At 50.1% G+C, this 14,484-nt stretch overlaps 1 long non-coding RNA gene across 2 annotated transcripts; it reads right to left on the bottom strand.

The window, feature by feature from the left end:
- Positions 1-1,325: 1,325 nt before the first annotated feature.
- LOC144738354 (uncharacterized) lies at positions 1,326-12,601 on the bottom strand. 2 transcript variants are annotated; one of them, XR_013589229.1, is made up of 4 exons: positions 12,464-12,601; positions 9,924-10,039; positions 5,289-5,453; positions 1,326-2,692 (listed from the first exon to the last, which is right to left on the bottom strand). It is a non-coding gene; the product is annotated as an uncharacterized LOC144738354 (long non-coding RNA). The 2 variants fall into 2 exon arrangements; XR_013589228.1 differs by lacking the exon at positions 1,326-2,692 and adding an exon at positions 3,497-4,238 and having other exon boundaries at positions 12,464-12,600.
- Between the last annotated feature and the right edge of the window lie 1,883 nt (positions 12,602-14,484).

Below are 14,484 nucleotides of genomic sequence, written 5' to 3'. Positions count from 1 at the left end.
TACAATTATGCAGTGAGATATGCATATGTATTAAGGTTAAATTATAATGGAAAGATTAGCTAAGCTATGTTGCTATATATGCGGATTGTTAATGTAAAAAAATTAACAATTGAATGCAAAGTCCATGATAGGCCAAGACGAGAACAAAGGATTTGGATGCTAGAGGGGAGTTATAAGGGGCTTAAAATCAGACCTCAAGACCATTTCGAGAGGGATTTCACTGAGGATAGACGTTCGACTCCTCGCTCTGCAGATTACCCTGTGATCATAACTTTGCTCAAAAACAAAATCATTTCCCTCATTGTTTAATAAAAAACTACTGCAGATGATCGGTTTCAGGATGTACATGGATTTCACGTTCGTTGTTCCTGTGTTTGATGGCTTTCACTTCAGGATGAATAACTTCAATCGATAAGGACGTCAATGGGGAATGATAAATCGACCTTTACTTGTTGATTTTGAGAATACTTTTTAACTATTAAATTCCTGAAAGTAAAATAATTTGTCTCGTTCCAAGATCTGAGTTTCAGCCATATTTGTTTAAATGGGGGTCTCAATTCTAGATTTGAAGCTTTCGTGACTGCAAGGATTCATACTCTTAGGTTTTTTCGGGAAAGTCACGTAGGTAAAAAAAAATTAAATTAATAAAAGTAAAATAAAAATCACGACGTTTCGGAGGCAACACAAGCTTCCGTCTTCAGGTGGAACCGTCACAGCACGCTTGCTGTATCAAGTAAAAGTCATTTACTTAATACAGCAAGCGTGACTTTACCGAAAAAAACCTAAGAGTATGGGGGTCTCAAGTTTATGGAGTTGATGATCTCAACATGCTTACAAAAATACGACGCGTAAAGTTTTACTGCCATGTGATGAATATTTCTCAATAGCAGGTCCTGTTGTGTGGTCAGAGGTAATTACAGGGACCTCAGAATTAGTTCTGTGAATCTTCATGTGCTTCGTTCTCCAATTCATTACTCGTCCTTTGAATGCATTTTCTGTTCTCCATAAACCGGGAGTCGTGGCGCCAGTCGACCACGTGGGGGGACATTATGGATGAAGTGGACCCTTTCCCAGGCCAAAGCTACGAGCATCGCTCCCCAAAGGTGGGTATGGGATATATGGGGGTCAAACACACCATATTCACTCCACACTCGCACACCATTTCACCACACCATTGCACCAAAACATCACTACACCATCACACCACCACCAACTCAATAGACCATCATAGATCCTCAAAATGCGTCTATACAGTGAGGGAAAAAAGTATTTGATCCCCTGCTGATTTTGTACGTTTGCCCACTGACAAAGGAAATATCAGTCTATAATTTTAATGGTAGGTTTATTTGAACAGTGAGAGACAGAATAACAACAAAAAAATCCAGAAAAACGCATGTCAAAATTTTTATGAATTGATTTGCATTTTAATGAGGGAAATAAGTATTAAGGCCATTATGTCCAAGGGATCAATTAGAATACACATAAAAAGATACATTTACTACAAATGATTCGGCTAAATTGACACAGCAAGGTCACCCACTACTGTGAAACCACAACAGTCTGTGTGAGACACAGCTGAACCTATCTCAAGGATAGCCTTGCCCCATGAGAATGACAGCACCAATGTTAAGCACACTCACTGGCCATGCCAATACTAAGCACACTCACTGGCCATGTTGTTACTGCTGTTCATATTAAGCTTGAATGAATCCGCCACACATTCCACCCACGGACGATGGAGAGATGGCGATGTCTGCCGTAGTAAGAATGTGGAACGGTGTCGTGTTTGTCTCTTCACAGATCTGAGCAAGCGCAGCACTCCTCACTCCTCCAGGCCTTTGAAGCGAAGTCAGAGGTTGTGGAGAAGGAGACGAAGGAAGAGGTGAAGGAGATGGAGGATGAGGTAGAGACGGAGGAAGAGAAGGCAAAGGAGGACAAGATTGTGATGGTGACAATGGAGGAGAGCACGGAGGGAGAGGATAAAGACAATACGGAGATGGAGGACAAGGAGACAACAAAGGATGAACAGATGGTCGTGGTGGAGGAGATGGAGACTACGGACAAAGCGGAAACAATGGCAGTGGTGGAGGAGGAAGAGAAGAGGGTGGAGATGGTGGTGCAGGAGGGTGAGGAGGAGAAGATGGAGGAGGAAGAGATGGTGCTAGTGGAGGAAGAGAATATGGAGAAGACAGAAGACAGAGGTGGCACAGGAAGAGGAGGAGGATGAAGAAGAGGGGATGGAGGAGGATGAGACAGAGGAGAAGATGGAGGAGGTGCAGGTGGAGATGCACGAAAAGAAGAGGAAGCGAGGGAGCTTCGCTCGCATGGCGAGAGTGTTCACCTCACTCCTCCGCCACATGCTACTTTGTGGAGGCAGGTCCACCGCCCAGTAGGGGTGGTGGACGTGGATGGGTGCCAACCGTGACTGCTATCACCACACGACCCACAGTGCCACTGGGACCACAGCTGGGGAATGAAACTGAGCAGCAGATGCCAGCACTGCAGCGGAGAATGTCTGCTGCCAGGAGAACTCACATCACACACACATGGGGCTATTCCATTAGCATAGCCGGCCCCACACTGGGCCCCTTCCATGCTGGTTTTCATCCAGGCGGTCCTCATGCGATGACCTTGCCATGGTGTCCAGGACATGGAAGAGGCAGCTGACCCAGAATGAGACAGCTGCAGGGGTCTGGTGCAGACAATGAACAAAACCTGCACGTGACAAGACTTAAGGCCACCCGGTTAAGAATTAGGATCAATATTTTTGTTGCTGTTGTCACTATAAACTTTGTGAAATCAACCCATGAGGACACAACGTAACGTTGCATTGCTTGCGAGTGCTACCTGGGTTGGTTAAATGTGCCTTGGCTCGTGTGTGCGGTGTCCCGGCTGTGTGTGTGGCGGGACAAGGATATAGATAGAGACGTTTTGGGAAATGGTTCTTCTTCAGAGCACATATTCAGGTGATTCGCCTTCTTCACGACAAATCCACCCCTCATCTGCCCCACTGATCCACTGCTCCAATGCCCCACTGCTCCTTTGCTGCACTGCCTCATTGCTCCATTGCTCCTCTGCTCTATTGCCCCACGTCTCCACTGCGCTCTGCTTCACTGTCTTGCTCCACTGCCAATCTGCTCCACTGCCCCTCTGCTCCACCATCTGCCACAGCAGTTGAAACAAGTGTAAAAATGGGTGCACCACAATCGAGCAGCAAGTTGCATTTGGTGGATTAAAGAGAAAGCAAATGCAGAACTGTGCCACTGCTCCACAATCCCAATTGCTTTGGAAAATATTCAAAGAATGCTGCTGCTGCTCACTAAACAGGTTGCTGCTTATGTCTTTAACGTGGGGGGTGTTTAGAGGTGGCCCATGGACCTTGCGGTCATAGCACTGAATTGGCACCACGGAGTACCTGGGATTGAATCCAGGCAGTCACCTGTGATCAAAGCAGATTCTCAAGTCTAGCGAGTCACTGGTCTCAGCCCGGTCATCATTCACTGCACAACATCAACTATCACATGGCTGCAATGTGGTTCTCCATGTACTTAGGATAAATTCCAGCTGTAAGAAGTAACAATATTGTTGTGACCAACGTTGCTCTTAAATAAAGAAGAGGGGGGAAAGTCCTGCCCTTTACAATGTGGACCAGACAGCACTTGAAGGGTACTCAGAAGTAGCTACGTGATATTAGTTTCAGTGTGCCATTCTCGAGCACAAGGCATGCATCATCATCACCCATCAACATTGCCAGCCATCTAACACACCCACCCACACACTCACCATGATACTCACACACCCACACACTCACCATGATACCCACACACCCCTACCATCCTACTCTCACACACGTCATGAAAGTCACACACGCACCATTACTCACACACAAGCCTACAAACTCACAACGACAACAGCCGTAATTCGCCACTACATGACGGTGATATCATCACAACAACCCAGGTGCCACGGGTTGACTGCTGTGCCAGGCTAGGTGCAGGAGGAGGTCACGGGACAGAGCCAGGTGTCATGGGTTGACTGCTGTGCCAGGCTAGGTGCAGGAGGAGGTCACGGGACAGAGCCAGGTGTCATGGGTTGACTGCTGTGCCAGGCTAGGTGCAGGAGGAGGTCATGGAACAGATACTGATGCTATGGCTTGACTGCTGTGCGACAATCCCACTTGGGCGACAGCCAAGGCCAAAGGTCGGAGTGCAGCCAGTAAACTCCTGAACCTGCCCCACCTAGAGAGAAGGGGACATGGAGACATGGGGAGAGAGAGAGGATGGAGACACGGGGAGAGAGAGGAGGGAGACACGGGGAGAGAAGAGGGAGACACGGGGAGAGAGAGGAGGGAGACACGGGGAGAGAGAGGAGGGAGACACGGGGGGAGAGAGGAGGGAGACACGGGGAGAGAGAGGAGGGAGACACGGGGAGAGAGAGGAGGGAGACACGGGGAGAGAGAGGAGGGAGACACGGGGAGAGAGAGGAGGGAGACACGGGGAGAGAGAAGAGGGAGACACGGGGAGAGAGAGGAGGGAGACACGGGGAGAGAGAGGAGGGAGACACGGGGAGAGAGAGGAGGGAGACACGGGGAGAGAGAGGAGGGAGACACGGGGAGAGAGAGGATGGAGACACGGGGAGAGAGAGGATGGAGACACGGGGAGAGAGAGGAGGGAGACACGGGGAGAGAGAAGAGGGAGACACGGGGAGAGAGAGGAGGGAGACACGGGGAGAGAGAAGAGGGAGACACGGGGAGAGAGAGGAGGGAGACACGGGGAGAGAGAGGAGGGAGACACGGGGAGAGAGAGGATGGAGACACGGGGAGAGAGAGGAGGGAGACACGGGGAGAGAGAAGAGGGAGACACGGGGAGAGAGAGGAGGGAGACACGGGGAGAGAGAGGAGGGAGACACGGGGAGAGAGAGGAGGGAGACACGGGGGGAGAGAGGAGGGAGACACGGGGAGAGAGAGGAGGGAGACACGGGGAGAGAGAGGAGGGAGACACGGGGAGAGAGAGGAGGGAGACACGGGGAGAGAGAGGAGGGAGACACGGGGAGAGAGAGGAGGGAGACACGGGGAGAGAGAGGAGGGAGACGGGGAGAGAGAGGAGGGAGACACGGGGAGAGAGAGGAGGGAGACACGGGAGAGAGAGGATGGAGACACGGGGAGAGAGGAGGGAGACACGGGGAGAGAGACGAGTGAGACAAAGCAGGCACCTGTGGGCCAGGTGCCTCCTTTGTCTCCCCCCCACCACCGCCACTTCTGATGTGTCAACACCGCGCTGGGTGCTCACCTTCTTCTGGCTGAGTCGACGTAGAGGAGGCCCAGCCAGCGAGCCGCCACTTCAGAAGGTCGCGAGCCACCGACGGTGGCCGTGAGAGGGAATCCAAATCAGCCTCTCGCCACCCACAATGCACAGCGCCGCCTCCACTCGCCCCGGCCTCAGCAGAAGTAGCAGCTGAGGGAGGCGAGGGGGGAGAGGGGGGTGAGGGGGGTGAGGGGGGACATGGGGGGTGGCGCAGGGGGAGTTATGGGGTTGAGGGGTTATTCATAATAAAGGTTAATTTGGGTTAGTCTCCAACACAGCGATGTGCTAAAGTAGAAACTAATTGGCACTTTTTGTTCACGTGACAAACTTTATTAATTGGCTGTGTCGGTGTGGTGACGGGTTTTAAGACACATTTATATTTACACGATTTTACCGCAAAAAAAAACCCTTTATTATGGGATTGGAGAAAGTTAGGGGTTCAAAGGGTTAGTGAGTTGGATTTAGAGGCATAGGGGTTTAGAGGGTGAGGGGTTTAGAGGGTGAGGGATTTAAGGGTTAAGGGGATTAAAAGGTTAGGGTGTTAGGGTGAAGGGGATTAGAGGGTTATAGTTTTCGGAGTATAGCGGTTTAGAGGGTTAGGGGTATAGAGGCTTAGGTGTTTATAGGGTCAGGGTTTTAGGAATCTATGGGTCTGTGATTAACAATGAACCCTATGGGAGACCCAATGATTAACACTGAACCCTATGGGAGACTCAGTGTGTAACACTGAATCCTATGGGAGCCCCAGTGATTAACACTCAACCCTATGGGAGCCCCAGTGATTAACACTCAACCCTATGGGAGCCCCAGTGATTAACAACGAAATCACGACGTTTCGGAGGCAACACAAGCTTCCGTCTTCAGGTGGCACCGTCAGCAAAATTACTGCTGTGACGGTGCCACCTGAAGATGGAAGCTCTTGTTGCCTCCGAAACGTCGTGATTTAATTTATTTTTATTTTATTTTGTAACCTACGTGACTTTACCGAAAAAAACAAAGAGTATGGACCCTTGCAGTCACGAAAACTTCAAATCTATAATTAACAACGAACTCTATGGGAGCCCCAGTGAGTAACATTAACCCCAAGGGAGCCCTAGTAATTAACACTGAACCCTATGGGAGACCAAGTGGTTAACATACTCTTAGTACTTTCGGTAAAGTCACGTAGGTAAAATTTTTAATTTCATTTTTTACCTACGTGACTTTACCGAAAGAACTAAGAGTATGAATCCTTGCAGTCACGAAAGCTTCAAATCTATAAGTGATTAACACTCAACCCTATGGGAGACCAAGTGATTAACATTTCGATTTAAAGCTTTCGTGACTGCAGGGATTCATCTTCTTGGTTCTTTCGGTAAAGTCACGTAGAAGGGAAGTAAGCAAGCCATCTGGCTATCATGAGAGATTCGTACATGAGGCGATCCACATTTACAAACACAGAGACAATTTTAACCGAGAAGATGGATTCTGGCTTAGCAATCACTGGAAGGACGTAATAAACCATTTTGATACACATTAGGGTGGGTAGAATAATACATAGTGTTATATTAAAAATGTATAAGGTATAGGGTGGTTTATAGCAATACAGTATGTAATTTAATGTTGGTTTTGCCTATGGAAGTATATAGTACGGTATAGACGCGTGTGATGTAAGAGAATAAAGTTTAGATGGAAGCATATTATATAATTTTTTACAACGTAGAATTTTTCATGTATTACTTACTGTTAGTAACTCAGCTTATTGTAGAGTATAGTAAGTTTACTGATGATGCTATGTAGTTTATACTTTAGTGTGTCATGCAGTTTATACTGTAGTTTTTTACGTGGTTGTTTAGTAACTACAGCTACATACTATTAACATTCCTTTCCTTTGTTAATGCTCCCCCACTTCCCCCCCCCCCTTTGATGCTGCTAATCCTGCATAATGCACGGGCATAGTATTGATTTGGAACCCCCCCCGCCCACCTCCTACGCATTTTCCATATGCTGAATTCCTCTTGATATGCAAATTATTTTGTTTAGGCGCTCTTCTTCCCACCTCCCCCCCCTCTAACCCAGCTTAAATATACGCTCCAAGCTTGGGGTGTTTCATTCTTCGCCTGAGGATGGCTGCTTGCGTTGTGGCCGAAACGTCGTGAGAATTGTTTTATTGTGTTTTATTTTTATTATTTTATTACTTCCCTTCTACGTGACTTTACCGAAAGAACCAAGAAGATGAAGTGATTAACACTCAACACCATGGGAGCCCCAGTGATTAACACCGAACCCTATGGAAGTCCCAGTTATTAACATTAACCCTAAGGGAGCCCCAATGATTAACACAGAACTCTATGGAAGCCCCAGTGATTAACACTCAACCCTATGGGAGCCCCAGTGATTAACACTCAACCCTATGGGAGCCCCAGTGATTACACCGAACCCTATGGGTGCCCCAGTGATTAACACTGAACCCTATGGGAGCCCCATTTATTAACATTGAACCCTATGGGTGCCCCAGTGATTAACACTGAACCCGATGGGAGCCTCAGTGATTAACACCGAACCCTATGGGAGACCCAGTGATTAACACTGAACCCGATGGGAGCCCAAAGTGAGTCACACTGAACTCTATGGGAGACCCATTTATTAACACTCAACCCTATGGGAGACCCAATGAGCAACACTGAATCCTATGGGAGTCCCAATGATTAACATTGAACTCTAAAACCACCCACTCCCGAGTGTAAGTGGGTGAGTGAGTGTGTGGGTGAGTAGGTGAATGAGTTTCTGATTGAGTGGGTGAGAAAGTGGGCGAGTAGGTGATTTATTCAATGAGTGGATGAGTGGGTGAATGAGTGAGTAGCTGAGTGAGTTTCTGAGTGGGTTAGTGGGTGAGTGAGTGGAGGATGAGTGAGCGAGTGAGTCTCCGAGTGAATGGGTGAGTGATTGAATTAGATAATGATTGACCGAGTTGCTCAATGAGTGAGTGACTTAAGGAATTATTTTGGAAACGAGTGAATTGGTGAGGAAGTGGGTGAGTAAATAAGAAAGTGAGCGAGAGAGTAGATGAGTGAGTTTTTGAGCGAGTGGGTCAGTGGTTGTAGGAGTTTCTAAGTGAGTGGATGAGTGATTTTCTGAGTGCATGAGTGAGCGAGTTAGTGAGTAAACGTGGCCGATTGAGTAAATGAGTAGATAGGTTAGTGAGTGAGTGCGGATGAGTAAAGGAGTTTTTGAGTAGGTGGTTTGGTGGTTGACTGAGTTTCTGAATAGGTTAGTGGGTGAATGAGCTTCTTCGTGTGTCTGTGAGCGAGTGAGTCTGAGAGTGAATGGTTGAGTGAATGGGTGAATGAATGGGTGAGTGAGTCAGTGGGTGAATGCTTGGGTGAGTGAGTTTCTGAGTCAGTCTGTGAGTGAGTGGATGAGTGAGTGGGTGAGCGAGTGGGTGGGCGAGTGGGTGAGCGAGTGGGTGAGCGAGTGGGTGAGAGATTGAATGAGCGAGTGGATGAGTGAATGGATGAGTGAGTGGATAAGCAAGTGAGTCCACGAGTGAGAAAGTTGTTGAATGAGTGGGTGAGCGAGTGGGTGAGTAAATGGTTGAGTGAGTGGAGGAGTGATATTCTGAGTTGGTGGTTGAGGGAGTGGGTTCTTAAGTGAGTGGAGGAGTGGGTGAGTGAGCGGGTGAGTGAGTTTCTGAATGAGTGGCTAATAGACTGGGCGAGTAGGTGAGTCAGTGGGTGGGTGAGTCTCCAAGTGAGTGGGTGAGTGAGTGGGTTGTTGAATGAGTGGTTGAGTGAGTGGATGAGGGGATGAATGAAATTATTGAGTGGATGAGTTAATGGTTGCGAGTGAGTCGGTGGGTGGATGAATGAGTTTCGGAGTGACTGGATGAGTGAGCGACTGAGTCTATGAGTGAGTGAGTTAGTCAGTGAGTGGCTGAGCGAGTGGATGAGTAAGTAGGTCAGTGAGTGGGTGCGGATAAGTGAGGTAGTTTTTAAGTAAGTGGGTCGGTGGTTGAGTGAGTTTCTGAATAAGTTAGTGGGTGAGAGCTTCTGAGTGAGTCTGTGAGTGATTGAGTGTGAGCGAGTGAGTCTATGATCGAGTCTATCAGAGAGGGAGTCTGTGAGCGAGTAAGTTGGTCAATCTGTGCGCGCATGGGTAAGTGGGCGAGTGAGTGCACGAGTGAGTGGATTCATTCTTTTGTGAGTCAGTTTCTGAGGTGTGAGTGGGTGAGTTTACGAGTTATTCTGTGAGTGGATGCACGAGTGGGTGAGCAAGTGGGTGGGTAAATGGGTGAGCGAGTTCTTGAGTGAGTTTCTGAGTGAGTGGCTGAGTGAGTAGGTGAGGGATTGGGTGGGCGAGTAAGCCTGTGAGTCGTTGAGTGTGTGGGTGCACGAGTGGATGAGTCTGTGTGAGTCTATGTGTCTTTTTGTAAGTATGTTGTCCGTGTTTTGGACGGGTCTTTGTTTGAGTTAATTGGTTTCTGTGTGAGTCAATGGGTCTGTGTGAGTCTATGGATCTATGTGCGAGTCTTTGGGTCTCTGTGTGGTGCACATAGCCTGGCATGTGAGTGGGGGGTACCGTACCCCTGTGCGTATGTGTAGCGGGGGGCACCGTAACCCCGTGTGTATGTGGGTGGGGTACCGTAACCCTGTGCGAGGGGATCTCCCCACCCGGGGCAGAGGGAGGATCCTGAAGGTGGACCCGGAAGCGCTCGGCTTGGGAGACAAACCATCCTCCTCCTGCTTCTTGTTGTTGTGCTGGGGGGGGAGGGGTGTGGAGAGGGAGGAAGGGAGGAGGAAAAGAGGAAACTAAACTATTTCAATTTTTCCAGGTAATGCCCACCGAGCTACACAGCTCTTCTTCGGAAGGGAAAATGCCACAAATGATAGGTCAACGAAGTTGCCTATCATCACGTCGACATTTATAGAAACCAAACACTCTGAACGCGACCACGGGGAGAGAGGGAGACACGCAAACTCGAAATATATAGCAGGTGTGAGGGTAGGGATCGAACCCACGACCTCCTGTATAACAGGCGAGGTAGTTATGGGAGAAAGGAGAGGGATAGATAGTTCCATAATTCTTTAGAAGTAACCACTCGGCCACGCCGAGAGGGATAGAGGCAGGGAAGGTGAGGGAGTTAGAGTGGGTGGGGGAGAGTGGGGGGAGACAGGGAGAGGGAGGAAGAGTGGGTAAAGGGAGGGGGGGGAAATAAGTCAAGCTCACAGTATTGCTTGCACTCACCATGATACAATCACCATCAAACTCACACTGTCACATACCATCACTCACATACTCACCATAATACTCACACATCCACACACACTCACCCTCATAAACACACCCCTACCATCCAACTCACATAGACACGACATGATAGTCACACACTCAATCACCATTACTCACACACAAGCACACAAACTCACAACGTCAATGGCCGTCATTCACCACTACGTGGCGGTAATGTCATCACAACAAACCAGGTGCCATGGGTTGACTGCTGTGCCATACTAGGTGCAGGAGGAGTTCATGGGACAGACCCAGGTGCCATGGGTTTACTGCTGTGCCAGGCTAGGTGCAGCAGGAGGTCACGGGACAGATCCGGGTGCCACAGGTTGACTGCTTTTCCAGGCTAGGTATAGGAGGAGGTCACGGGACAGATCCTGATACTATGGGTTGACTGCTTTTAGATAATCCCACTCGGGTGACAGCCAAGGTCAAAGGTCAGAGTGCAGCCAGTCAACTCCTGACCCCTGAACCTTCCAGAAAGAAGAGGGGGGATGGAGACACGGGGAGAGAGAGCAGAGGTAGGAGGAGAGTGCGTGGAGGAAGTGAGAGCTCCTAGAGATGCAGGAGGTAAAGATGGCCCAGAATCAATGACGACTGCAAGGTATGCTGGGAGGCAAGGTCATGTGACCACAGGGGCGGCAATGCTGGCTGGAGCAATCGTTGTTGGAGCCGCATGGGCAGAGGACACGGAACACATCCTTCATCCCAGCACCTGCACCAACCACAATCACCACCACAACTAAAACCAAAACAACCATAAAATAACCACAACGATAACCACACCTCCAATTAGCACGGTCGGCTGGGTAGGGTGCGATTGAAGTTCAAAATAATACAACTACCATAACAACCATTATAACCACCTACACCACAACTATGACCACTACAACCACAACCTACACAATTATAACAAATATAACCACAAACACCACAACCGCACATATAACCACAACCTACACAACCACAATTATAACCACAACCTAAACCACCACAACCAGAGCCACAACTACCATAACAACCAACATAACCACCTACACCATACATGTAACCTCCACCACCACTACAACCACCTATAAAACCAAAACTAAAGCCATTATCATAACCACAACCACCACAACCACCACCATCACAACCACCACCATCACCACCATAACCACCACCATAACCACCACCATAACCACCACCATAACCACCACCATAACCACCACCATAACCACCACCATAACCAAACAACAAAAACATTGACGCAGATACTACACAACCACTGCATGAAGGGTCGTTATCCCTCTGTGGGTGAGTGAGTGGCTGAGTGGGTGAGTGAGTGAGTGGCTGAGTGGGTGAGTGAGTGGCTGAGTGAGTGGCTAAGTGGGTGAGTGGCTGAGTGAGTGGGTGAGTGAGTGGCTGAGTGGGTGGGTGAGTGACTGAGTGGGTGAGTGTGTGGGTGGGTGAGTGGGTGAGTGGCTGAGTGGGTGAGTGAATGACAGAGTGGCTGAGTGGGTGAGTGAGTGGCGGAGTGGGTGAGTGGCTGAGTGGCCGAGTGACTGAGTGTGAAATGGACTCGAACCTGCACCTCTGCATTGCAAGCCCAGTGAGCTCACGCCCCGCGTGTGTATCGGGGTAAAGTGTGGGCACGCCCAGCGTGGGAGAGTAGACCAAACACTCCACATCGCGGCCTCTAGTCGAGGCCATTACTGCCACGACAACAAATCCGCCCCTCCAGAGACACAAACAACTAAATGTAACTCATCCCATCAGCCACAATCTGGCAGTGCCTCTCATCATCAGCAGCAGCAGCAGGGGCCGTGAACTCAACAGGCGCCTCCTCTGCCCCCCCCCCCCACCACCACCGCCACTGCTGCTGCTGCTGCGTCCACAGCGTGCAAGGTGCTCGCCTTGTTCGGGCTGAGTCGACGTAGAGGAGGCCCAGCCAGCGAGCCGCCGCTTCAGAAGCTCGCGAGCCACCGACGGTGGCCGCGAGCGGGAATCCAAATCGTCCGCTCGCCACCCACAATGCACAGCGCCGCCTCCACTCGCCCCGGCCTCAGCGGAAGTAGCAGCGGGGGGAGGGGCGGGGTGAGGGGGGTGAAGGGGCGGGGCGAGGGGTTGGGCATGGGGGGGTAGGAGCTCCGGTGGGGGGGAGGAGCTCCGGTGGGGGGGGAGGAGCTCCGGTGGGGGGGAGGAGCTCCGGTGGGGGGGAGGAGCTCCGGTGGGGGGGAGGAGCTCCGGTGGGGGGGAGGAGCTCCGGTGGGGGGGAGGAGCTCCGGTGGGGGGGAGGAGCTCCGGTGGGGGGGAGGAGCTCCGGTGGGGGGGAGGAGCTCCGGTCTGCGACGTCACGATGGGCGTGGTCACTTGGTACCGCCCCCTCGTGTCTCCCTCAGGCAGTTTGTCCGTTAGAGAGTCGGGGGGAGCATCTGGCGAAGGTGAGAAATGGTGTGAGTCTGTGTGTGTGTGAGTCTGTGTGAGTCTGTGTGTGTGTGAGTCTGTGTGAGTCTGTGTGTGAGTCTGTGTGTGTGTGAGTCTGTGTGTGTGTGAGTCTGTGTGTGTGTAAACACAAAGACGGCCGGGCGTGGTGCTGGCCACCCACCCCCTCGTGTGCCGTTCTGCCCTTCATAGGTGCTGCTGGCAAACAGCACTTGCCCCAACAGTCTATTTCAGCTATAAGGGGGATCTTTATCTTTGTTGTTAGTGGTGGTGGTGTTGGTGGTGTTGATGGTGGTGGTATTGTTGGTGTTGGTGGTGGTCTTGGTGATGTTGTTGATTGTGGTGTTGCAGTTTCTTTTGGTTGCATAAAGGGGGCTAAACGGGCACGACATGGGCTGTCAAAAATATGGACTGATGCTGTATGGGAGGATGTGGAGCTGAGTGGACTTGCAGAAGACTGGTATCAGCGGTGTGGATAGCATCCTTCACGAGGAAGCTCGTGAAGGATCCTACCGGGCAGTAGGAGGCAGTCGCCTTCCAACAACAACTGAGGACAGAGGAGTGACGCTCACAACGAGTAGCGGATAAAATTCAACAAGTTGGCACAGTTGGGGATACAGCTGGTGTATCTACCAGTCATCTCAGCCAACCTTTGGAACCTGGGTCTATCCCGTGACGTCTTGTCAGCCTTCGACACTTCACGTGGACTAAAAGTGCACCTGGCCCGGCACATGCGCCGTGGTGTCATCACCCCTACTTAGTGGCGAATGTCGGTTGTTGTTGTTTTTGTATTTCGTGTTGTGAGTGAGTGGTGATGATGTGAGTCTGTGTTGATGATGTGGGCTCATGGTGAGGATGTAAGCCCGCGTTGTGACTTGACTCATGTAGAGATCTGGGAGCACTCACGCCCCCTCGACTCTTTGTGATCATCGCCTTCGTCTCCTGCCCCGCACGCAGAGACCCGGACTGTACGAGAGACGCTGTGAGTTCTGTGCACCCTGCTCTGCAAGTTGCTGCCATGGAGGTACGTGTGGCTCTTCGACTCGTGTGGTGAAGTATTGATGGACGTGTGCTCTCCACTCTGCGTGTGGCTACCTGTTGCCTATCCATATACCTGAGTGTGCAACTACTTGCCTGCCTGAGTGTGTGTGCATCTATCAGAGTATCTCCCCTGAGATCCTGTCTGTGTACCTGCCTGTCTACATGTGAATAATCTACAGTACTGATAATTGGTTTTTTACCCTTCTATCTGGCAACAAAACTGACGCCTTTTTACAAGGAGTCATGTTTGCATAGACCGCAATACCTGCAGTCATAATACAAACAAAAGACATAACTCTGATAATGTGAAGTTTATTGTGGACCAATCAACTTCAAGGACAGTGCACATTATCAGAGTTATGTTCTTTTGTTTGTATTATGACTGCAGGTATTGCGGTCTATGCAAACATGACTCCTTGTAAAAAGGTGTCAGTTTTGTTGCCAGATAGAA

This window comes from Lampetra planeri, chromosome 82 (genome assembly GCF_965212315.1).
Source record: "Lampetra planeri chromosome 82, kcLamPlan1.2.h2, whole genome shotgun sequence".
Lineage (NCBI taxonomy): Eukaryota > Metazoa > Chordata > Hyperoartia > Petromyzontiformes > Petromyzontidae > Lampetra > Lampetra planeri.
Note: the sequence above shows the minus strand (reverse complement) of the source record. Positions and strands in the feature narration are given on the sequence as shown.